The sequence below is a fragment of the Myotis brandtii genome, unplaced genomic scaffold (assembly GCF_000412655.1).
Source record: "Myotis brandtii unplaced genomic scaffold, ASM41265v1 scaffold667, whole genome shotgun sequence".
NCBI lineage: Eukaryota > Metazoa > Chordata > Mammalia > Chiroptera > Vespertilionidae > Myotis > Myotis brandtii.
The window spans coordinates 2,081,492-2,106,346 of NW_005370593.1; the positions used below are offsets into that span (position 1 = coordinate 2,081,492).

The 24,855-nt window shown below is 40.5% G+C and overlaps 1 long non-coding RNA gene across 1 annotated transcript in view; it reads left to right on the forward strand.

Moving 5' to 3' along the window:
• Nucleotides 1–24,855, forward strand: part of LOC106723860 — a 42,640-nt gene that overhangs the window by 3,944 nt on the left and 13,841 nt on the right. The window contains exons 2-4 of the long non-coding RNA XR_001359596.1: nt 2,420–2,550; nt 23,456–23,528; nt 24,128–24,368. This is a non-coding gene — a long non-coding RNA (uncharacterized LOC106723860). The remainder of the gene's footprint in view (nt 1–2,419; nt 2,551–23,455; nt 23,529–24,127; nt 24,369–24,855) is intronic.

Genomic DNA, 24,855 nt, shown 5'->3' on the forward strand with positions numbered 1-24,855 from the left:
ATCAACAGGGCGGAGCAAGCAGCTATGGCTGATCCTCAGCCCTGTCCTCGGAGGCCCCCGGGTCTCAGTGTCCCGTCTCAGTGTCCCGCGGTAATCGCTGCAAGCACCTCTGAGAGAAAGCCGCCCTCGAGTTCTGCCCGCTGCCAGACAGTCCAGTTTCTCCCCATAACTGGAGTTCAGAGCAGTTGGGAGCTTGAGACTCTCTCCCAATTGAAAAAGACACTGGCGTCCTCCATTGCCAGCCCTTTCCGGGCGCGCTTGAACCTCCGTACCTCTGCACTTTACTTCCGCACCTCCTCTGAGTCTCAGTGTGCTTTTCTCTTTCCTTCTAGTTGTAGAATTTCCACTCAGCCAGCCTTCCTGTGGTTCTGGATGATGTCTGGTTAGTCTTTTAGTTGTAGTTTTGAAGTGGTTGTGCGAGGCAGCAATTTCAGGTGTTTACCTATGCCGCCATCTTGGTTTCTCTAGAAAGCTTCAGATGAAATTTATTTAAGTTGCTTAGCCAACAGTTCACACTAAAGAACATGTTTAATAGGAATGCTGCAGCAAGTCTGACAAACAGCAATGAAATATGTTGAGCTTTAGCTTACCCAGAAAAGCCACAATTATTTGAAATTTAATTGGTACTTAAAATCACTTTCATGGAAGCAGAAGAAAAGCACAAATGTTAGCTGGTTTTAGCTCAAGCTATTTAAGATCAACAGTTTTTTAATTGTAATAAAAGCTATTACATGACGAAAGCTAATTCAAATTATACATTAAGCCCAAAAGTTGCATTTTGGGTTTTAGTTTTCTTCCTTTTAAAAAAATGTGATGGAAATTTTTAAACATATACCAAAAATAGACAAAATATTATAGTGAATGCTTTTTTAAATCTATTATCTGGCTTGAACAATGACCAATTTATGGCCATTTAAAATTCTGTCATGCCCTTACTTTTGAAGGAATTAGTTTGAGGGAATCCCAGATATTATCATCTTTAAACTCTGAAGATCTTTGTCTAAGATAAGGACTATCTTTCTAAATATAATCACATATTAATATTATCATATCTAAAAATGATTAATTCCTTACTGTCATAGCTACTTAGGGTTTACATGGTTTCAATTGTCAATCAAAATAAAGTTTATAATTGTTTGATGTGTCTCAAGTCTCTTTTCATATATAGGCTTTCTCTTTATCTTTCTTTTAAATTTTTCTTTTTTATCTGTTTGCATTTTATTGAAAAGCCAGGTCATTCTCTGTACCTTTTTTAATGGTCTGTATTTTGCTGATTGTGTTTAAATGCTGTCATTAAACATATTCCTCTGTCCTCTGTATTTATCATACAGTTGGGAGTTAGCTATAGAGGCTTGATCGTATTCAGGTAATTTTGTTGTTGCTTTCTGTGTGTGTGTGTGTGTGTGTGTGTGTGTGTGTGTGTGTACTACTTTAGAGGTGGCAGTTTGTACTTTGAAGCATCAGGAGGTATAACATGTTTCCTTTTGTGATGTTATCTGCCATTATTAATCATTGTCATGATTGATTAATTTATTGGGGTTTACAAAATGGTGATATTCTTTTTTTAGTACAAATCTATTTTAAGTTTCTTATTGAATTTATTGGGGTGACATTGGTTAATAAAGTTACGTAGGTTCCAGGTGTACAGCTTTATAATACAGCATCTGTAAGTTGCATTATATGTTCACCACCCCAACTCAAGTCTCCTTCCATCGCCATGTATCTCCCCACTCCCTTTCCCTTTGGTAATCACAGTACTGTCACTTAATCCTTCACCCTTTTCACCCAGCCATGCAATGACCCTCCCTTCTGACAGCTGTCAGTCTGCTCTCCATCTATGAGTCTGTTTCTATTTTGCTTGTTAGTTTATTTTGTTCATTGGGTTCTACATATGAGTGAAATCATATGGTACTTGTCTTTCTCTGAGTGGCTTATTTCACTTCACATAATGTTCTAAAAATGGTGATATTCTTAATCTTAGCATTCCTTCATTTATTAGCTGGAATACTTCTAAAAAGAGGGTTCTTTATTTGGTCACCTTGCAGTATAAATCACATAGGAAAGGCAGCATAAATGTTTCATTTTTTAACCTTTATTTACCAGTTTAAAATAATAGGTTGACAGGGACTTGGGGGAGGGAGAAAGAGAGAGTTGGTATTTACTGGGTATAGAGTTTCCATTTGGGAAAGTGAAAAACGTCTGGAGATGGCGGTGATGGTTGTTTTAACAATGTGAATATCCTAACACTTAAACATGTTTAAGATAGTAAGTTTTATGTTATGTATATATTACTACAATAAAAAATAGGTTGGTTTCTTTGCATCTTTCCAAGGTGACTGAGTTTGTTTTTGTCTGTTTTGTTTTAAATATTATCAACTCATGGATGCTAATATATTTGATGTGTTTTAATATGTTGCAGATATTATCCTTTTTTCCTGCTCAAATTGGCCCATTTTTGGTCTGTTACACCTTTTCTAGTTTGCTCCTGAGTCCCTTTGACATTGACTCCAGGAGCCTTTGATAGCTTCCTTCCACTCTGCTATAAGATGTGTAAGGCTCAGCTTAGAAATTTCCTGCCCAAGACATGGAGTAAGCTAGTTCTCTAAGGAACTCTGGTTCCTTTTCATGGGAAATGGTATTTAAAGATCATAATCTAAATGCTAGGGGTGCTCATCGACACTGGGTTGGTCATTGTTCCTAGGCCTTTTTAGTGAATAGGATTAGGGATAATTTTCCTTTTCTATAAAATACCTCAGGATTTTATGTGGGTACTTCCAATTTCAACTCAGGACTATAAGGTGTTTATGCAAACTCTTACTTTATATCTTTATTGTTTTTCAAACATACCTAAAATCTCAAAGATTACTTGAATTATTAATTTGATATATCCCAAAGTACCTGAAAATAATTTCAGAACAATAATGCTTCAGTACATAATTTATGATTTTTTTAAATTGGTGCAATTATCTTTTTAAAAAATATATATTTTTATTGATTTCAGAGAGGAAGGAAGAGAGAGATAAAAACATCAATGATGAGAGAGAATCATTGATTGGCTGCCTCCCCCACACCCCACACTGGGGACTGTGCCCACAACCCAGGCATGTGCCTTTGACCAGAATCGAACCTGGGACCCTTCAGTCCACAGGGCATCACTTTAATCACTAAGCCAAACCAGTTAGGGCAGTGCAATTATTATCTTGGGCATTATGGAAGTCTACCAGACTTGCACAAGTTGCAGCAAAACCTCAGATAAAAAACAAATGAAAAAAATATATATATATAATTGTGTGTAATATTAAGATTAAGTGAGCTCAATAAAACTATTTAGAAAACAAATCTATAGAAGCAGATACCCACTCCATTATGTCAGCATGGCATATTTCTGTGGCTCATGAGATCACAAACTACTGTGAACATGTGAATGTAAGAAGCGTTGAGAATTAAGTCTGCTAAATCAGCCTTTCTGAACTGGGTTTCAGAGAATGATTTGAGTGACTAGTTTCTCAATTCTTCCAAGAATGCTACATGACAGGTACCTTTCTAGATGCAAAGGAGAGAAATTAGTTCATTACGAACAATGGATGTTAGGGTTTGGGGAATAATTTCGGAAGGGCTGTTTCAGTTTATTCTAGTCGGTTTGAAGTTGTTTAAGATTAAAGGGACATTTGCTAGCCCAATCTATTCCTACAAAGGCTAAAGAAAGTTCTGACCTGTTCTTGTTTGTTCTTTGGAGCAACACATTTCCTTCTGTCTAAAAAATTGTTTTGGATGATGGCCTGATTGAGGTGGTCATTTCCATACTCAGTGATGGTTGTTTGCTTGGATCTGCTGGAAACTGGGTTTAAGCAATCCAGCAATGATGTGTTAATCACATATTTCTATATTTGGCAGACTGGAATTTTGTCTTTTGGTGTTTATTTGTTTGAGTTTTAAATTGTTTTCATTGACTTCTTTCAGTCATTTTGGCAGTAAAGGTGGCCTTTTATTTGTAAGATTTGTTTTGGTGTTGCCACTTTTGCCTCATTGTAACACGGATGAAGAAGTTGGACCCAATCCCCTCTGAGATAAAAACATGTTCCCTTAGACATCAAATAAGACTCAGACTTTAAATGTCCTAAGAAGTTGCTGAAAATATAGAATTAAAAATTCAGGCAATATCACCCTTGCTTTCATCTTCCCTTTGAACAACAACTGTTTTTCTAGGCCCAGTAACTGCAAGATTCTGGTGCCCCATTTGGAACCATCCAGTGGGAGAACTGAGGCGTGTGAGTGTCTCATCTACAAACAACGAAACAGGCCAGGCGAGGCTGGATGAGGTGCCTAAGACCAGATAAGCAGTTATCAGCAAGGTCAGAACTCTCCCAGGCCTCTGGGTTCTTTCCAACAGTGCCGTGCTGCCTTCCTCTGTGCTGAAAGCTGTTTCCTCACAGCACTGAGGACTGCTGAGTATTGACAAATTTGGGTCCAGGCTTCGTGGGCAGATCAAGAGACATAAAACATAAAGCAGGAGGCTTTTGGGTAAATGCTGGGCTTTTTGTGGCAGGCTCATCTAAAAAGATAACAATCTAGAGGGACATTTGCTTCTTGGGGAATCACCTCTAAGACTATAAAAATGAGAACATTCTCATTGGTGCTCTTTATATTGTAACAGAGAAGGTGAAATGCCCCCCTTCTCCTGCAATGGCCAGGGAACTTGTTTCTTGCTCGGAGAAGAGACAAGAATGGCTGCTGTCTTCTCACTCTCTGAACCTTCACATCCTCAACAGTATTAACTGAGCGGCTGCAGGGGCAGGCGCCATGCTGGATGCTGGGAAACAAAGGTGAACGCATCAATTCCTGCATCAAAAAATGTATCACCTGTTCATGGGGAGGAGCCACTGAGGAACTTTGTTAGTAGGGAATGCTTAGCATCCCTCATTTCCAGGAATTTCTCTCTTATATCTAATCCAAATCTCACATTTGCAGCATATTTCCATTTTGTTTAATCCTTAGTGGACAAGGAATACATATCATTGCACCCTGTTATTAACTTATCTGTTTTTGTTTTCTTGGGGGGGATGGGTTTTTGTTCTTACTTTTTTTGGTTTGCTTTGTTTTTCCTTTTCTGCTTTTCTGTAATCTTTGTAGCTCTCCTCTTGTATGTCTGCCATGCGTGTGCTGTGTAACCATGTAACTTGTAAGACACTCCACCACAGGTATGTGGTAGACATAAATAGGATTTTTAAAAATTTTATTTATTAAATGATTAGGGGGACATTGGTCAACATGAACATATAGGTTTCGTGTGTGGATTTCTATGTTACAAGTTCTGTATATTGCATTGTGTGCCCACCACCCAAAGTCAAATCTCCTGTCACTCATAGTATGATCCTTTTCTCCCTCTACCCCCTTCCCTCTGGCAACTACCTCTCTGCTGTTTGTGTTTATAAGTTTCAGTTTTATATCCCACATATGAGTGAAATCATATGGTTCTTAGCTTTTTCTGTCTGACTTATTTCACTTAGCATAATGTTCTCAAGGTCCATCCATGTTGTTACAAATGGTGCTATTTCATCCTTTCTTATGGCTGAGTAGTATTCCATTGTGTATATGAACCTGCTATTTCATCCTTTCTTATGGCTGAGTAGTATTCCATTGTGTATATGAACCACATCTTCTTTATCCAGTCCTCTATCATGGGACACTTTGGTTGTTTCCATGTCTTGGCCACCATGAACAATACAGCAATGAATATAGGGGTGTATATATCTTTGCAAATACATGATTTTGAGTTTTTTGGGTATATACCCAGGAGTGGGATTGCTGGGTCATATGGTAGCTCTAGTCTTAACTTTTTGAGGAATCACCTGACCGCTTTCCATAGTGGTTGTACCAGTCTACATTCCCACCAGCAACCTCTTCAACACTTGTTATTGCTTGTCTTGTTGATAATGGCCACTCTAATGGGTATGAGGTGGCATCTCGTAGTTTTGATTTGCATTTTTGTATTTGCCAGTGAGGTTGAACATCTTTTTAAAAAATATATATATATTTTTATTGATTTCAGAGAGGAAGGAAGAAGGAGAGAGAGATAGAAACATCCATGATGAGAGAGAATCATGGACTGGCTGCCTCCTGTAAGTCTCCCACTGGGGATTGAGCCCACAACCCGGCATGTGCCCTTGACCGGAATTGAACCTGGGACCTTTCAGTTCACAGGCTGACGCTCTATCCACTGAGCTAAACTGGCTAGGGCGGTTGAACATCTTTTTATATATCTATTGGTTGTTTGTATGTCTTCTTGGGAGAGGTATATTTTCAGGTCCTCTGCCCACTTTTTGATTGGATTGTTTGTTTGGTGTTGAGTTTTACGAGTTCTTTATATATTTTGGAAATTAAACCTTTGTCGAAGCTACTGTTTGCAAATATCATTTCCCATGTGGTTGGTACCTGTTTGTTTTGTTGTCTATGTCTTGCTGTGCAGAAGCTCTTCAATTTGATACAGTCCCATTCATTTATTTTTTCCTTTACTTCCCTTGCCTTTGGGGTCAAGTCCATAAAATGTTCTCTACATAGGTCCATAAGTTTGGTACCTCTATTTTCTTCTATGGTACTTATTGTTTTGGGTCTTATGTTTAGGTCTTTGATCCATTTTGAATTAATTTTTGTACAGGGGGACAAATTGTAATCCAGTTTCATTCATTTGCATGTGGCTTTCCAGTTTTCCCAGCACCATTTATTGAAGAAACTATCTTTACTCCAGTGTGTGTTTCTGGTCCTTTGTCAACAATTATCTGTCCATATATGTGTGGTTTTATACCTGGGCTGTCATAAATAAGATCTTGAACTCAAGTATTTTCATAGAAGCAGTGGGTTTTGAGTTAGAATTCAGAAGAGATGCTTTATAGTGTACAGAGTATAAATAACATCATTTAAATTACTTTCATATCTATTATTTATTTATCCTTTCTATAATCTTATGAGTTACAAGTACAATTATCTTTATTTGGCAGGTGAGAAAATACAGCATTAAGAAATTATGCTGTATAAAGAATACATATAAAGTTAGAATGGGGCCAAGCTGAGAGATTGGTTATCTAGAATTAGTCCGTGTTACTCTACTGGTTCTATTTCTCTGATGTTTTTATGAAATCATGTAGCACTGACTGTAGTTTGATAGAAGAGGAAAGGAATGGCATGTCTAACATATGCATACCCATATTTTGACTTTCCTGCTCACTTCCTTTCTCAGAGTCCATGGTAGGACCTATCCTGAGTGTGCAGCAGACCTAACCTGGTGACCCTGCCCTCCCCAGCCGTAGCAGACTGGCCGGGGACAGACAGGTGACCTTACATGCAACAGTGGGCTCTTGCTCTTAGAAATTTGAAATTGGCTTATGGGACCTACTCAGCATTGTAGTAGTGGCTCTTGAACATGGAAAATGTAAAGCCAAAGCTGACCCATGGACAAATTAAGACAGGAAAGCTGTTGTGACAGTTAGAAAACTAAAGCAATTGGGCATTCATATCACTATCAAGCTGTACTCCCTGACTGGCAGATCCTTGGTATTCATCCTATAAATTTCCTTTTTGCTTAAGGACCTTGAGTGGATTTCAGTTCTTTACAGCCAAAGGAGCCCAAGATCCAATGAAATGCTTCATTTAGGTAAAAGGAAGTCACCTGAAGAGGTTTATCCTGGGGCTTTGGTTTTTTTTTCTTTCTTTTTTTATGATATGTTTTTATTGATTTCAGAGCGTAAAGGAGAGGGAGAGAGGGATAGAAACATCAATGATGAGAGAGAAACATTGATGAGCTGCCTCCTGCATGCCCCACACTGGGGATTGAGCCCACAACCTGGGCATGGGCCCTGACCAGGAATCGAACTGTCACCTCCTGGTTCATTAATCGATGCTCAACCACTGAGCCACACTGGCGGGCTTGGCTTTCTTTCTAAGCAGAGACTGCATTCGTGTCAGTGCTCAGCCTTTTCCGTGGTCCCGGTGGAGGGTTTGTGGTCTTCTGTGGACAAGTAAGGAGAAGGACTTTCATCATTTAAACTTCTCCAGCACTGGAAAGCTTTTCTTTCTGCTTCTTCAGTTGATTGCAGATCTTTAGGAATTGGACGGAAAAACTATGCCAGGATTCTCACCTCTGGGGGCTTCGGAGCAGCCTTAAAGATGGTGGTGCTCAAACTCCCAGGTGCCCCGAGGGGACAGTAGACTTCCCTCCTGAGCTTGGTACACCTTAGGGTTTCTGTTGCGCAGTTCAGAGGGTCCTTCCCCTTGCCTACTCCCTGCCATCTGGGCTTATTAGGATCCTAGAAACCTTCCAATTCAACATTTCTTCATAGGTATTTTATTTCCCTAAAAACAAACTAACTTTGAATGCATTGTCCCCAACTAAGCATTTATTGTGTTACTATAGCTGACGCTGTGGTTGTCTGTGACATTTAGTTTACCTTTCCCTGTTGTGCAGCACCTCTCTCCTCAGTCTCCCCAGTTCTACACCGCAGTGCCTGGCACTCACCTGGTCACGATGGGAGTTCAGGGCTCTTGTTCATTGTGGGAGGTCATGTTCAACCCTTTCTGGATGTGACGGAATGCGTTTTGTCCTGGTCACTGCTGGCAGGCATCTTGCAACAGCGAGGGAAGGCGGCCTGAGAGAGGTACCGTGGGGTAGGGTGCAGCCAGCAGGACTGCAGAGCAGTGGAGCTGGACCTTCTGTGAACAGTGCCTGATGTTTACATTTCCTATGGGCTTTTCAATTACAGGTGCCAATGAGTTCCCATGATTATGTAAGCCAGTTTGAGTTTAACTTTGTTATTTTAACATAAAATATTCTGATAGATTCCGAGCTTTTAAATTCATTTACTTCTCTCAAATTTTGGGTTTCTGATTTCATATTCAAATATTAGTGCTTCCATTGTGCTGGGACAGCACCTGATATTTCTTGTATTACCTTTTACTAAGAAAAATGTAATATTTTCCTCCCACATTCCAAGTTTTTCTAGCCGGGCTAATAACCAAATTAACAGAGACTGATTAACAGGAGAAAAATCAAATTTTAATACATGCACGTGAGGAATTCACATAAGCATGAAAATTCCAAAGACAGTGAAGCAAAACTTGGTATAAATGTCATTTTGGACAAAGGAGACAAAGGTGGGGAATGAGTCTTAGGTTTCAGAAGTGAGAGTGGGTGATTGACAGGTAGTGGAGGAAGAGCAGAACACACAGGGCAGGCAAGTCCTTGGTAGGCAACTCAGAAACACTGGGACACGGGGTGTCCAGCTAACAGGCCTGAAGCCTCCCAGTTACCATCCTTAATAGGAACCAGCTAAGGAGAACATCCTAAGACTAGGCCTTTCCATCTGAATCTCTTGGGCAAAAAGTGGGGAAGGTCAGAGGTTCTGAGTCTTTTGTTCCTCAATAAACAGCTTAAAATCAATATTCCAAGAGGTGGCAGAACTTTTGTCTTCTTCACCCTCCCAACAATCTTATGAGATAGATACTATTACCAAATTTCTATTTTTCATATGAAGATACCCAGGTTCTGATAGAGTGTGACTTCTCTAAAGACACAAAGTCTGTAAGTACAGTAGAATTTGAACCTGAGCCAATTACAAATACCATATTGTATCTATTTCCTGTAGAAAAGAAATCGGAGCTCAAAAAAACTCACCTTTGCCCTGGCCGGGTGGCTCAGTTGGTTGGAACATTATCCTGTGCACTAGATGGTTGTGAGTTTAATTCCTGGTCAGGGCACATTCCTGGGTTGTGGGTTTGATCCCTGGTTGGGGCGAGTATGGCAACCGATTGATGTTTCTCTCTCACATCGGAGTTTCTGTCTCTCATTGGTCTTTCTCTCTCTCAAAGAAAATCAATAAAAACATATCTTCAGGTGAGGATTAAAAAAAAATTGCCTTCGTAGGCAGTTGGTGATAATCACTCATATTTGTGAAATACTTTTTATTTTTCCAAAGCACATTTGAACCTATGTTACCACCATGTTGACAAATCCCATCAGTAGGTTCTGACTGAAATAGAGGCCAGGCAGATGCTACCTGGGAAATGAGGCAAGGTGTATTTATCTAAGGGTGGAGGTGGAACAAAGTGCTATCAGGAATCACAGGAGAGAGAGCACCTGTGTTCTCCATGACAGACATAACGCCTCTGGGCCCCCAAAGAGGGCTTCAACATCACTGCATATGATTAAGTCTGAGTGATTGAGGGTCGCTTTGGGACTTGTAGGAAGAGTCAGTCAGGAGCAGACCATTCCCACCCCACCCCCACCCAAGCCCAGCTGGATCTTTATGATCAGATCATCAATATTGGTGTTACACATGAGACAGTATTCTACAGTGTACACAAGCATCAACACCCCTATTTTTTTCTTTCTATTTTAATAAATATTTAACACTTCACAAATTTGCATCAGCCTTGCTCAGGGCCATGCTAATCTTCACTGTTTGGTTCCAATTTTAGTATATGTGCTGCCGAAGCCAGCATTACACCCTCTTTTAACATATTCATTCTCCCCAGGCTCGCACAGTCTGGTCTAGAACCCTTTCTGATGTTAGAGCTGCAGAATTAGAGCAAGCGTCAGTCACCCAGATGGCTCTGAGGATCTTCCAAGCCCTCAGACTAGCTGTAAGTCTATCAGAGTGATCATTATACCCCAGGTGTGCCAGTTAATAATGCGAATTTTTTTCAACAGATGGAGTTACACATGTTACTATATATGCGATTTGATATGTATGCTATTTTGTTGTATTGACAACAAGCTTCAAAACTTCATATGTCAAATTTTCTGAAGATGTTAACATCATAGATATTTTTACACTTAAAAATGTTGAATTTCGTGCCAAAAAAAGCATTTGCAGGAAGTTTTAATTCATTATTTTGAAGAAAAGTGCTGCTGAATACTTCGGGAAGCTTATGGTGAACATGCTCCATCTCAAGATACTTGTGAACGCTGGTTTAAATGCTTTAAGAGTGATGATTTAGATGTGAAAGACAAAGAACGTCCAGGTCAACCGAAAAAGTTTGAAGACCAACAATTATAAGCATTATTGGATGAATATGCATGTCAAACTCAAAAACAACTTGCAGAAAGATTAAACGTTGCTCACAATTTCCGATCATTTACAAGCAATGGGAAAGATTTTAAAGTAAGGAAAATGGGTGCCACATCAACTGAACGAAAAACAAATGGAAAACCGAAAAGTCATCCGTAAAATGTTGCTTCAACAGCACCAAAGAAAGTCTATTTTGCATCAAATTGTGACACGATGAAAAGTGGATTTATTTTGAGAATCCCAAATGCACAAAATCATGGGTTGATCCAGGTCAACCATCAACATCGACTGCAAGGCCAAATCGCTTCAGAAAGAAGACAATGCTCTGCATTTGGTGGGATCAGGAAGGTGTGGTGTGTTATGAGCTTCTAAAACCAGGTGAAACCATTAATACTGATCGCTACCGACAACAAATAATCAATTTGATCCACGCTTTGATTGTGAAATGACCAGAATGTGTCAGAAGACATGGCAAAGTAATTTTGCTTCATGATGATGCACCATCACACACTTCAAAACCAGTTAAAGACACGTTAAAAGATCTTGCCTGGGAAGTATTAACCCACCCGCTGTATTCACCAGACCTTGCTCCTTCAGATTACCACTTGTTCCCATCGATGGCACACACAGTTTCTGAGCAGCACTTCAAAACCTACAAAGAAGTGGAAAATTTGGTCTCTGAATGGTTTGCCTCAAAACAAGAAAAGTTCTATTGGGACGGTATCCATAAATTACCTGAAAGATGGGGAAATGTGTAGCTAGCGATGGACATTACTTTGAATAAAGCACTTTTGATGTTTCTCTTGAAATTATTGTGTTTTCTTTTATTACAAAATCCGTATTATTAACTGGTAACCTAGTAATTTGACAGATGAGAAAGTTAAGATAGTTAAGTTAGCCCTAGCTGTTTTTCTCAGTGGTTAGAGCATTGGCCTGAAGACTGAAGGGTCTCGAGTTTGATTCTAGTCGAGGGCACATACCTCGGTTGCTGGCTCCATCCCCAGCCTGGGCTGGGGCACGTGTGGGAGGAAACCAATTGATGTGTCTCTCTCAATTGATGTTTCTCTCTTTGTTTCTCCCTCTCCAGTCCACTCTCTCTAAAAATCAATGGAAAAATTATCCTCGGTTGAGGATTAACAACAACAAAAAGATAGTTAAATTAGAGGGGTTAAAATTATTTGTGCACATAGCAAGGTAGTAACAGAACTGAATGAAAACTGAGGAATTTTGACTTGCTGCTTAATCTTTGTTTAACTAGAATGCATTAACCCTTCACCCACAGGAAGTCAGTCACCTGAGCAAGTGTTGTGGTAAGTGAAACCCATAACAAAAATCAGGGACATCATTGGAAGACCAGACTTGCCAGTCTGACACCTTTTAGTGTAAAATCTGAAAGAATTAGCCTGGATTAATTCTCAGTGATTAATATTGAAGAGTTGGCGATGAGACTAGCACGTGTTTTAATCAGACAGCCGTTTGGTAACTTGGAGCTGACAGGCGATGATGACTGTGAAGTTAATAAGGAAAAGCCATGGCTTTTGGTCAAGGGAGTGACAGGCAAACCCAGGACAATGCTAATTTCCCAGCACGGTGAGGGCTTCAGGGCCCAGCGTTTTCCGTGGCTTTCTCGTGTGTATTTTGATTAGTGAGTTTTTTTTAAAGTAGGAGGGTAATCTCTATTCGCTTTGTTAATATCCCATTTTGTCACACACCAGTAAAGATCTGAAGAAGTCCTGTACCACCATAAATTCTCAATGCTCTTGGCTAACTTAACCTTATCAGACAGCCTGTAGATCATTTTAGACAGTTCCCATATCTCACTTTCTCATTCATTCAAATATATGCATTGAATACATTCTGTGTGTTGGGCCCTGTGCTGGGTCCTGGATCAGGAGCAAAGAGCAGACACGTGATTCCTGCGCTACGGAAGCTTGTAGTTTAGTGGGGGAGCAGCATCGAAGGAAGAAGCTCTATTAAAGGTGTAATTACAAAACACAAGTGGAATGGAACAGAGGTGGGTGCCATGAAGACAGATTGCAGGGAACCACATTTTGGATTGGGGCTCCACTATCTGAGGAAGTGATGTTTATGCTGAAAACTGAAAGATGAGAAGGAACCAGCAAGGTAAAGTGGTAATAAGAGTTTTCTAAGCACCAGCAAAAACACACAGGTTAGTTGTCTGGTGAGGGAAAGCACTTGCCCTGTTGGAGGAACGGGAGCTGGAGTAGGGGGCTGAGAGGGAGGGGATGAGCTGGGAGAGGCAGGTGGGTGCAAGCGCATGCACTCTCCTCAGTGGAGCTTTGGAACTTGAGATAACTGGATTCAAGTCTCGGCTTCTACTCTTATTGATGATCTTGGACATATCCCTTAACTTCTCTGTGAATCAGTTTCCATTTCGCTCAAATAAAGGGTAAAATTATCTACCATGCAAATCAATGCAGATTAAGGACATTGAAATGTCTGGCCCACAGCAGTGTCTGGTCCTTTCTCCACCATCTGCTTCCTTTTCTCTTCCTGCATTTTTATCCAGAGCTATTGATGTTGTCTGCCTGCACAGTATTTTAACATTGGTTTTCTTTGCCCTCCCTCATCTTGGATGGAAGTCTTTTTATAGCATGAATAATTGAAAGCTGAATAATCTAGGGTTTACTATTATATAAGAAATTCCAGTTCCATCATCGACATTACGTTTATTAATTATACTGGTTGGATTTACAATCAGTCATCAAAGCTTGGTCTCAGGTCTGCTTTTCAGAAGATGCTAAGGTTCACACTTGCCTAATGTTTTATTTACAGAATAGCTGTGATTTTTTTTTAACTTGGAAAAAATTGTCTGTTTTGATGCATAATATGAAAGCTGCTTAGCAAACCAAAAATATTTATTCAGAAAATATTTTACTTCAGTTATCTGTCTTGGTGAAAAGGCTTTTTGTTTCAGTGTAATCAATGCAACTCAGTATGTTTTATTTTATCAGCTCAGTTGGTTGAGAGTGGTTATATGAAAACACTTGGGCACACATTCCCAAACCCAGTAAGTGTCTCAGATTCACCGACATTAGGAAGATGTCACAGGATATACCCGTTCTCCCAAGTAAATGAACTAGATCAAAGGGTTTTCTGTTTCTTTCCTTCTTCACTCTTATTGTAATAAAGCTTATTTTGAATGAATTTCTTGAAGTGGAAACCAGTACTAATATCTTTCAAAAATGCTTCTACAGAGAGTTGATGCTTCACACCACCTTAGTGGCTACCTCTGTGACCAAAGACTACAGTCTTGGCTTCCGTGGGCCTTAGTGTAAAACAGAACATGATTATGTTTCCTACCAACTCCCAGGTTGTAGTGGGGGGTAAACCAGATGCCTTTTATAGAAGAGTTGAGGGTGGGGAGGTTCATTCAACAAATCTGACTGCATGGAAAGGACTAGAAGAGCTGTTTCCAGTCCTGACAGGGATACTGTCTTATCTGATACCTGTAACAGCCCTGCAGAGTGGTCAGGACAGGTAACTACTATCAAGTGCCAGACAATTGTGGGTGCTATGTGACAAAGATGATTAAAAATTCACTTTTTATTCTCCTCCAAATAATAAAATCCCACAACTATTCAATAACTCATTTTGATGTTTATCAATCTGTACTGTCGGTCGGTTCTTGGTCCTGTTGTAACCTCCTAAACTTTTCATTCTTTACCCTATGCCACCATACTTTTAGGAGTGAATTGTAAAGTAGCTCTTGAAGACTTAAACACAATCATTCATTGTCATTTTCTCTTTTAAGAAGTCATAGTTAGCCAATATCATGTGTACAGTTTTCTATTCTTTCATAGTTTTACGTTTTATAGTTTTCCTTCCAAGTCTCTATAATTTTCCCCTAGGTCTTTTGTCATTCTCATTGTCTTTGTAGCTTCCTCTATTTTCTCTATAAAGGAGTCTTTCCTTCCAGAGAATTGTGCTGTTTCCTTCTTAACCACTGAATTGCAATCTGTTATTTTCCCAGCTACTGGGATGCAGGCCGTGTTGGGGAGGACCTCAGGTCTGACGGAAAACTCTGCACACTGCTGGGCCGTGTTGGGGAGGACCTCAGGTCTGACGGAAAACTACCAGTCACTTAAAACTCTGGAATCTGGCTTCCCCCCGCCCCCTCCCACACACACAAACTCTAGGCTGGGAGGCTCCACTGCTGGGAGGCCTTCCTCTTTAGGTCTTGGTGGAAGTGTTTCTCCTTCCAGGACAGTCACATCAACTGAGTTCTGACCAAGGGATTTAATCCATCCTTATAAACATTGTCTGATGGTGTCATTCAGAGGGACAGGGGAGGGTCAAGGTGGTTGTGCTCTTGTCTGCTTTTTTAAAAAAAAACACTATTTTTACTAGTGGCCCGGTGCATGAATTCATGCACTTTGAAAGAAAATTAATTAGAAGAAATATTTTAATATTGCTATTCACCCTTTCTCTATAATAGAAATGTCAGCCAAATTCACAATTGACAATGACAGATCGAAACACACACGTGCGATTGGCGCCAGCGAGAGCTTTATATGTATCGCGCATGCACGAGTCAACTTAGCCTTTTATAGGTATAGAATAAACTTGCTTAATTAGATCTGCTTTCTGATTTAGCTAAAGTTTTTCCAACCCAATGAAGCACCCCACTTCTCTTTCAGGTAATTGTCAGCAACACAGCAGTAAATATCAACACGAAGCAGATTATTATTGTAGATCATGCAGGGAGAACAAAGGTTAACGTATTTAACTGCAGCAATGTTTGACTATATTCTGTGCAGTGAGAAAACCTGAAGTCATTTTCAAGGTCCACCATTTCTTACTTCTTTTCAGTTGGGTCAAGTTCCTAAGCTTTCTAAATCTCCGTTTTCTGGCTAATGGAAAGAAAATAGGATTCCACCAAATCTCCTATCTACCTACTCCAGGACTTCTGTGAGGATCAAATGAGATGAGGCAAGGGAAAATGCTTCACAGACATTTGGTGAAAGTGTAAAATGTTTCCACTTGGGTATAAAGCAAGTTGTGTTCCTGGGCTGAAGAAACTGCAGGAAGGCTAATTGCTAGGGAGAGGAAGCTGGGCATTGCTACATAATGTCGTTACCTGGTGCCCACAGCCACCATTTCCAGGCTGGGCTGGGCTGTGGCCGCATTTTGCACCATGGGGTCTCGGCAGCATCGGCTGCAATTTGGTGGGATGTCATTCTGGGGTGGTGGTGGGGCCTGTGTCCCACTTGGGAGAAGCCGAATGTTGCTTTGTGGGGACCAGGTCCGCCGTGCCGTTTCTCTGTAAATGGCCATTGTGCATCACAGCAGCTCCTGTGTTGAGGGTCTGCCCCCTGGTGGGCACTGTGCATCATAGCAATCGGTCAGATGGTCGGACACTTAGCATATTAGCTTTTTATATATATACTAGAGGCCCGGTGCACAAAAATTTGTGCGAAAAGAGGTAAGTTGCCTTCTGATAGGCCCTCCTAACTGAGTCACTTGCCAGATGTGAGTTGTGAGGGCAAGCTGACCTCCTGCTTAGTGCTTTAGCTTGTTAGAGAGGGCACGCATCCTATGATAAGAGAGAAAAAGCAGTCCATCAGGGAAAGTTGGGAAGACAGATTTCAAGGAGGTGCAGGGAATCTAAAACTAGAGTCCGAAGTCTGACAAGTGGAAGAACATGGGAACAGGGGAAAAACTATGAACAGGAGGTAGCTGGCAGCAATGCTTGGTGCATGCTCCTTACAGGTTGAAGAGGGGAGGTGTGGGGGGGAGGTCTCAAGAATACTTGAATGAATATCTATCAAGAGACCCTGAAGCCTGTGTAGGAAAGAAGAGGACAAAGGGAAGAGGTGCAGTGAGGGTGCTCAGCTTGGCTCCTGGGAATGTTGCAGGAAAAGGCTGGGGGGCAGGGTATAAAGAGCAGGCTGAGGGACAGTGCTGCAGGACCCTGGGTTGTTGAACTACAGTTCACACTACTAGGGGATGGGCACATCCTGGTGAGGGAGGGAGTGTAATTTGCTCACAGGAAGTTCATCATCCATGTGATCCAGAGAATTAACAATGAAACTGGAAGGGTGTAAAGAAGGGAGAGCCAATGATGTTGTTAAACCAAACCCTATGGAAGCCAGCATATGTGAAAGGGGTATCTACTATGTCTTAGGCATCATGCTCAGTAGGCACTTTATCCATTCATTTATTTAATACTTGCAACAATTCTAGAACTAAGAAAAGCTGAGGTTTAAACAGCATACCTAAATTGTACAAGTGACACAGCTAGAAAGTAGTGGAGCTGGGATTTGAACTAGGCTTATCTGACCTCAGAGACTACACTCTGCGAGGAGATACTTAAGGTAAAAGAGGTCAATATGTAGGAAATAAGGGGTAAACCAGCTGCCCTGGACATTGGCTGTTTGCGCCTCCTTTATCTCATGGCGCACGTCATTTTACCTTCCTTTGCCCACAGCCCGAATGCTACTTGGGCATCCACCCCTGCCTCACTCTTTGGCCCACAGTCTGGTTCTCAGCAGTGGAGCATGTATCCCAGGCCTGTGCCAATCAGCATGTGTGTTCCCTAGCCATGGTGCATGGTTTAGTGTGTAAATGTGATCTAAGCCTGTTTAATCATAATGGATCTCAGAGCTTCTGGACACGAACTCTGCTCTTTCCTGCTAGACTGAACCTGGATGACATTAAGTCTGGGGCTACTGCAGCTATTCTGCCACCTAGATCTGCCAGAGACCACCATATGGAGTTCAAGAATGAATTCAGAAGTGGGCACCGCCCAGAGATTGACTTATAAGGATATTGTCTGAGCCTTAAACCCAGCTGTTTCTAAAGCTAGATCTATTCTGAACTTTCCAGTGACATGAACCAATACATTCCCCCCTCATGGTAAATCTGTCTGCATCTTCTGTAACCTTGCAATCAGGAGTCCTACTACACCACATTCATACAGAAAGCATCTGCCCATATGATTAAGCATGGAAGCATTTGGGTGAGAGTCAAGGAGAAGAGAGAACAAAGCACTACTACTGAGCCGCCCCCTTAACAGTGACGCAAGTTTTCCCATGCAGATCACGAAATTGGAGGAAAGGGAAGGTTTAGTTCCGCCTGACAAATAATTCTAACTAACCAAATGTCTGAACATCTTATTCTGGGGGAAAAAAACAAAACAGAACATTTACTAAAGTCTGGATTTGCTTCGCTGACAATTTCATCTCTCATAAAATTAAGAGGAAATGATTTGCTGCCTTTATTCTGACTCAGAAGGTAGAACAAACTGTGTGATTTCTTTAAAAAATATATTATTTTTACTGATTTCAGAGAGGAAAGGAGAGGGAGAGAGCTAGAAACATCAGCGATGAAAGAGAATCATTGATTGGCTGCCTCCTGCACACCCCCTACTGGAGATCGAGCCCACAATTCGGGAATGTGCCCTGACCAGGAATCAAACCCATGAAGTTCATAGGTCGATGCTCAACCACTGAGCCACACTGGCCAGGCCTGTGTGCTTTTTTTGGCAAGACTGTTGGGGGCATACTGTTCCCACCTATCCTCATAAATGGATTGTTCTCCCCTTCCTGGGACAGCAGGATGACAGGCCATCGCAAGATGGTAAAGAAAACATCAAGGGACCTTCTATACTTGGCAAGGTGGAAACAAAACTCGTAAACAAAAGTCCTGAATCTCACACTCTCCTTTAAATAGGAGTCCTAGATGAATTACACCCTGTAAATATTTTCACCCTTAGTTTATTTTCCTTAGCCCTTTTGTTGTCAGGGAGAAACAGAAAGAAAAAAAAGAAAAGACGAGGAAAGAAAACTTGGAAACTGGACTCCTGGAAATAGACTTTTCAAAGTCATATTTTCAAAGATCTTAAAAAATATATTCGAATATATATACTATTCAAATATATGTTTCAAATATATATACATATATTCAAAAATATATTTCAACAACATTGAGAGCAATGTTGAGAATGTTGACTTTATTGAAGCAACATGAGGACCATATATCTAGTTTTACCAACTGGTAAGTGACTGGAATTTGAATGGAAAGGACATATACATTAGTTTATTTTAGATATGGCAAAAGAATGAAGTGTTTTACAGGGCAAGAAATTAACTTTATTCAACTTTAAGAGTAAGCAGAATAGAGTCTAAAAATTAAAATTCTTTAAAAATAGAAATGATTTTTAATTATTGACAGATAAAAATTTTAATGGATCCATAATAGTAAAATTATGGTTTTTAAATGAAGTGCCATTTTTTAAAGTTTAGTTTTTGAGAAACAGTACAAAGTATAAAGTATAAAACTTATCTCTAAAAATAAAGTTTTCTAAGCTGTAATTTGAGAGCTACCCAATTTCAATATGAATTTCTTTGACAAGCTCTGTTTCCCTTGTGACAGAGTGTCTGATTTCAGGGTGAGCCATCGTGGCACATTTATGAAATCTGACAAGGCTGTTTTCACCCAGCCTTAGACATTTGGGTCAAGGTGATGAGTGAGACAGGCAAAGGTGGAATAATTTGACTGATTTGATGTGGGTGGTGATGGGTTACCTGGAGGTGGGAGAGGATTACAGAAAGAAGTGTGGGGAGGGGGGACCAAAGGTGAATTTCACTGTCTTTACCATTTTGCCTGACTTTTTTAGTTCACAGATGCTCGAGGCTGTAGAATACAATCCTTCCATAATCTTTGGAATTAGCCTAGAAAGGGTTTCTTGTAGCCAATCCAAGGTTCTGAAATCAGGGCCACAAGTGTGCTTGATTGCAAGCTCTGCATTTCTCTACCAATTCTTTAGTTACTAATGACAATTATCTTGGAGGATGTAATTTCTTAGTGTTTTTGTTTTCTATTTTTCTTGAGAAAATACCAGGGGACCATATTTCCTGTGCTGCTGGAGTCCAAGAGTTTATGGAAGCCACTACTTGAAGAGTGACACAAGGAGGCTTTCTCCTTGGCTCTCACAGAGAAGGAATTACTGGCAGCCTAACACATTCTCGCATGGGGAAGGACACAGCTGTGAATGCAATGAATGGCCCTCGCATTAGCAAAAATCACAGATCCATATGCTGGTCATATAGGACCAGCTGGAGGAAGTCATCTAGGTGCAACCCGCACCTAAACATGGGACCAGGAGAGCTGCATGGAATACTTCACTGTTATGGACCATTGGTCTTCCAGAAATTCCAATGTCCTTGCCCAGCCAGATCATGTGTAGCGCTCTGGGAAGGGCTCTAGAATGAACTCATTATTTTGATGACCACTGGCATCCTGATTCCATGCATTGATTGTGGGGAGAGGAACCCTGACGTCCTCCTGGATCCACAGGCCCAGAGCCCAGGTGCTTGGAGGCCCGGGGTGTGTTTAGTGTTTATTTAAAGGAAATCATGTCGCCCATTTGTACTTGAGCACTATCCTCTTTGCACAGCCAAATATTTGTGATTACTTTGGGCATTCTGCTGCAAACAATTAAATCCAGACACAGAGACCAAAAAAACAACAATAATGTCTTTTTTAAATGTGTGCCATATTTGAGGTGCAAGATAATAATTTATAGGCAGGATGGGATTGTGCTTAAAGCAAATTGATGTGTCTTCAATGTGTCATAGTATGGGTGGAACATGAGAATGGCCAATCCTATATAATAAAGAGGTAATATGCAAATTAACCCTCATGCCCTCACAAAGATGGCTACCTATGACCAGGCCTACAGGGGGGTTAGTGAGGGTCAACCAAACAACTGAACAGCAGGCTGCGTGGGGTGACCAGGCTGGCAGCGGGGAGAGTTAGGGGTGATCAGGCCAGCAGTGGTTGGGGGTCAGTTAGGGGTGACCGGGTAGGCAGGCAGGTGAATGATTAGGAGCCAGCGGTCCAGGATTGTGAGAGGGATGTCCCTGGGATTGGGCCTAAATAGGCAGTCAGACATCCCCCGAGGGGTCCCGGATTGGAGAGGTTACAGGCTGGGCTGTGGGGACCCCTTCTCCCGTGTACGAATTTCATGCACCGGGCCTCTAGTTCTACCATAAAATATTAAAGTCTGCTGCTGTTCTGGAACTTATTTTATTGGTAGTTGCTTCTCTGGCCTCAGCAACAACCCTGCCTTTTGTCCAGATCTGGACCCAGATTCTGCCCAACTACTTAGACCAGAGAACTAAATGGTCCCATATATTATAGCACCCAATTCTTAGAAAACAAAGTCTAATTCTTTACTTTTTCCATCAGCTTGCCATATTCTTGGAATTTTTAGGTGTGCTGTCCACCAGGTTGTTTCCAATTGTGCTGCTTCTTGGTAAAACTGACAATGTCTTTTTAGAATGCCTTTGATCAATGGTTCTTAAACTCTAAATCTGCCTCAGAATTTCCCGGAAGTCTTGTTAAATATAAATTGCTGGGCCTCACCACCATGATTTCTGATTCAATGTGTGTGGGATAGTGCCCTGTAATTTGCTTTTCTAACAAGTTCTCAGATGATAGTGATGCCATTGGTCATGGCTTTGAGAAACTACTTTAGGTATAAGTTTCTTAGATATCAGTCCCAGTCTTCCAGCAGGATTTCTTGATTAGCCCCTGAGATTAGCTCCCACTCTTCATAAAGCGTTCTGGGAAGTACAATACTATAAGTTAGAGAAACTCTTATCTGTTCATAAGCTGCCAGAACCTAGGAGCATTCTGCTGGAAGAACTTTAGGAGTCACATTGAGCATGGGTGTCTACTACACCTTGTAAGTTGGTCATGCCCTGGGAAGATGTGGAGTTGCCAGGTCAGAGATGTTAGACCTTAATATCTGATCAGACTTAGACAACTTTTTAAAAAATATATTTTTACTAGAGGCCTGATGCACGAAGATTCATGCAAGAATGGGCCTTCCTTCCCCTGGCTGCCGACACTGCCTTTGCTCCGGCCAGAGCCGCCTTTCCACCTTCCCTTGCTGCCTGGAGCGACTGGGGCAGTGCAGAATGCCTGTGTTGTTGCCATGGCGACGACACAAGCATCCTGCCCTGCCCCCGGATGCTCAGCGCCTGCATATGCAAATTAACCCACCATCTTTGTTGGGTTAATTTGCATACTCACTCCTGATTGGCTGGTGGGTGTTGTGAAGGGATGGCCAATTTGCATCTTTCTCTTTTATTAGTGTAGATTGATTTCAGAGAGGAAGGGAGAGGGAGAGAGAGATAGAAACATCAATGATGAGAGGGAATCATTGACCAGCTGCCTCCTACATGCCCCACATTGGAGATTGAGCCCACAACCTGGGCATGTGCCCTGAACAGGAATCAAATCGTGACCTCCTGGTTCATAGGTTGACACTCAACACTGAGCCATGCTGGCCAAATGATACTTAAGCAACTTTTATCTATAGGCCAGATCTCTAAATCTCAACTGCTGTTGAACTCACAGTGACAAGATCTCATAGTTGGGACCTAATTTTATTCTATTTATTTTTTATTAAGTATAGTTGACATATAACATTATATTAGTTCATTATATTACTACAATATTATAGTTTGATATATGTATATATTGAAAAATGATCACTATAATAAGTCTAGTTAACATCTATCCTCACACATAGTTACAATTTTTGTGTGTGTGATGAGAACTTTTGAGATCTACTCTACTTTTAATTATACAACACAGTATTATTAACTATAGTCACCATGCTATACATTATGTTCCAAGGACTTATTTATTTTATAACTGGAAGTTTGTACCTTTTGACTGACTTTATCTACTTTGTACCCCCATCACACTCCCTGCCTCTAGCAACTACCAATCTGTTCTCTGTAGCTATTAGTTAATTTTGTGGTTTTTTTTTTTCAGATTTCACATATAAGTGAAGTCATGTGATATTAGTGTTTTTCTGTCTGACTTATTTTACTTAGCATAATGCCCTCAAGGTCCATCCATGTTGTTGCAAATGGCAGGATTTCCTTATTTTATATTGCTGAATAATATTCAAGATCATGTTTTGTTTGTTCGGCATAGTAGACCTATTGTAATGAGAAGCTTTTTAATAATTAATCAAAAAAAGTCTTTGCACTTCCTTCTGCTTAGAAATTACAGGTGGTTGGAATTATGACTTTTTTTTTTTTCAGTAACCCCATGCAAATTTTTTTCAACTATTCCCATGTGTTCTAAAGGGGAACAAATAAGTCAGATTCTAAGCCTGAGCCTCAATCTCTTAACACCTGGATGGGAGAGGGAGTCAGAAATTTTTAGTGCAGAAAAAAAAAAGTCTGTATATTTATCTGAGAATTTGTAGGGCTGACTACCAAAATTAGCCACCTCCAGTGGGTCTCTTTCTTTACCTGGCTTATTTTTTCTATAGTACTTACTATATCAGAACTTATGTCATTTACTTATTTAACCACTTGTTGTCATTGAATGTTTGTCTTGTCCAGTACAGGTCCTAGGTCCCTACTGCCAAATGGTTTCTGACATGTTATTGTTGCTTGTTAAATATTTGACAAATGAGTAAGTGAATGAATATACCTTGTTCAGCAACTTATTTCATTCCCAAAATTATCAACCCATCAATAGAGTTAACATTTTTCTTTGAAGAAGCAGACCACCTAAATTTTATAGGTCTCCAGGACAAGTTTCTAACAGCGGCATATGGGGATAACAATGGTATTCTAAGGCAATTATTTAGGCGAACAACTGGAGTAACTCTGGAAGAGAATGAGGAAAGGCAGAATATTTGGATGCTTTTTGTGTTATTAGAACTCCTTATAAGTATTGTCAAGACTGTAAAATTAGTATAACATCTCACCCTGTTTAATAATAACTTTCTTTTTCCCTACATAGTTTCTGAGTTAATTTTCCCAATTTTGTGTTAAATCATACATAATAATTGCTTTAGTATGTGGTATTATTGGTTATTAAAACTTTTAAACTTTAAATTGAGGATCCCTTACTCATGGGTGTAGCCTGGGTTGAGGGCTACTGTGCTATGCGTTTGCTTGGGCTTTACTCAACAGGGAGAGGGGATTGTTCATGAGTTATCTGTGAGAATTTTAAATGTTTTGTTTTTTTATTGTGATGATAATTTTTAAAATATAAACATATTCTAGGTCATCAAGCTGATCACCTTATAATGAAGTTCTGCCCACATATGCATCTGTGTTTGTAACGGCTGTGTTGGGGACATGCATTTGTGATAACCGTCATGCATGTATGAGAACAGAACAGCGGCAGGTTGAGATAAATGACACACTGTACCAGCTGAAGGCCAGAACACAGTGCAGAGGCCCATAGGCAGGAGCTTGCATTGATCCTGTAGATGCTGGGATGACAAACCACTGAAGGACTCAGGTAAGATAGGGATGGTGAAGGTGGAGGAGGGAAGGAGAAATGGTCATGATGTGAATTTAGCATGACTTGGTGATTGTCTCTTAGGGAAGGAGGGTAGGATGGTGAGGGAGAGGAAGGTAAGGATGACTCCTCATGTTTCTCAAACCTGAGCAACATAGAGATTTCTCCTAAAGAAAAAACAACTCATTGCATCTGGAGTTGACTTGAATTAATTATATGATAATGTAACTTAAATATGTATATACATAAGTTAGGTATAAATTTTTTATTAGACTAATAAAATCAAAACATAGTCACAAATGAAATATAAGGAACTATAAAACCCATTCATTCTAAATTAACAACTTTAATTTTATATGACAAACTAGAGGCCCAGTGCACAAAAATTTGTGCACTCGGGGGGGAGAGGGGGTCCCTCAGCCCATCCTGTGCCCTCTCGCAGTCTGGGACCCCTCAGGAGATAATGACCTGCTGGCTTAGGCCTGCT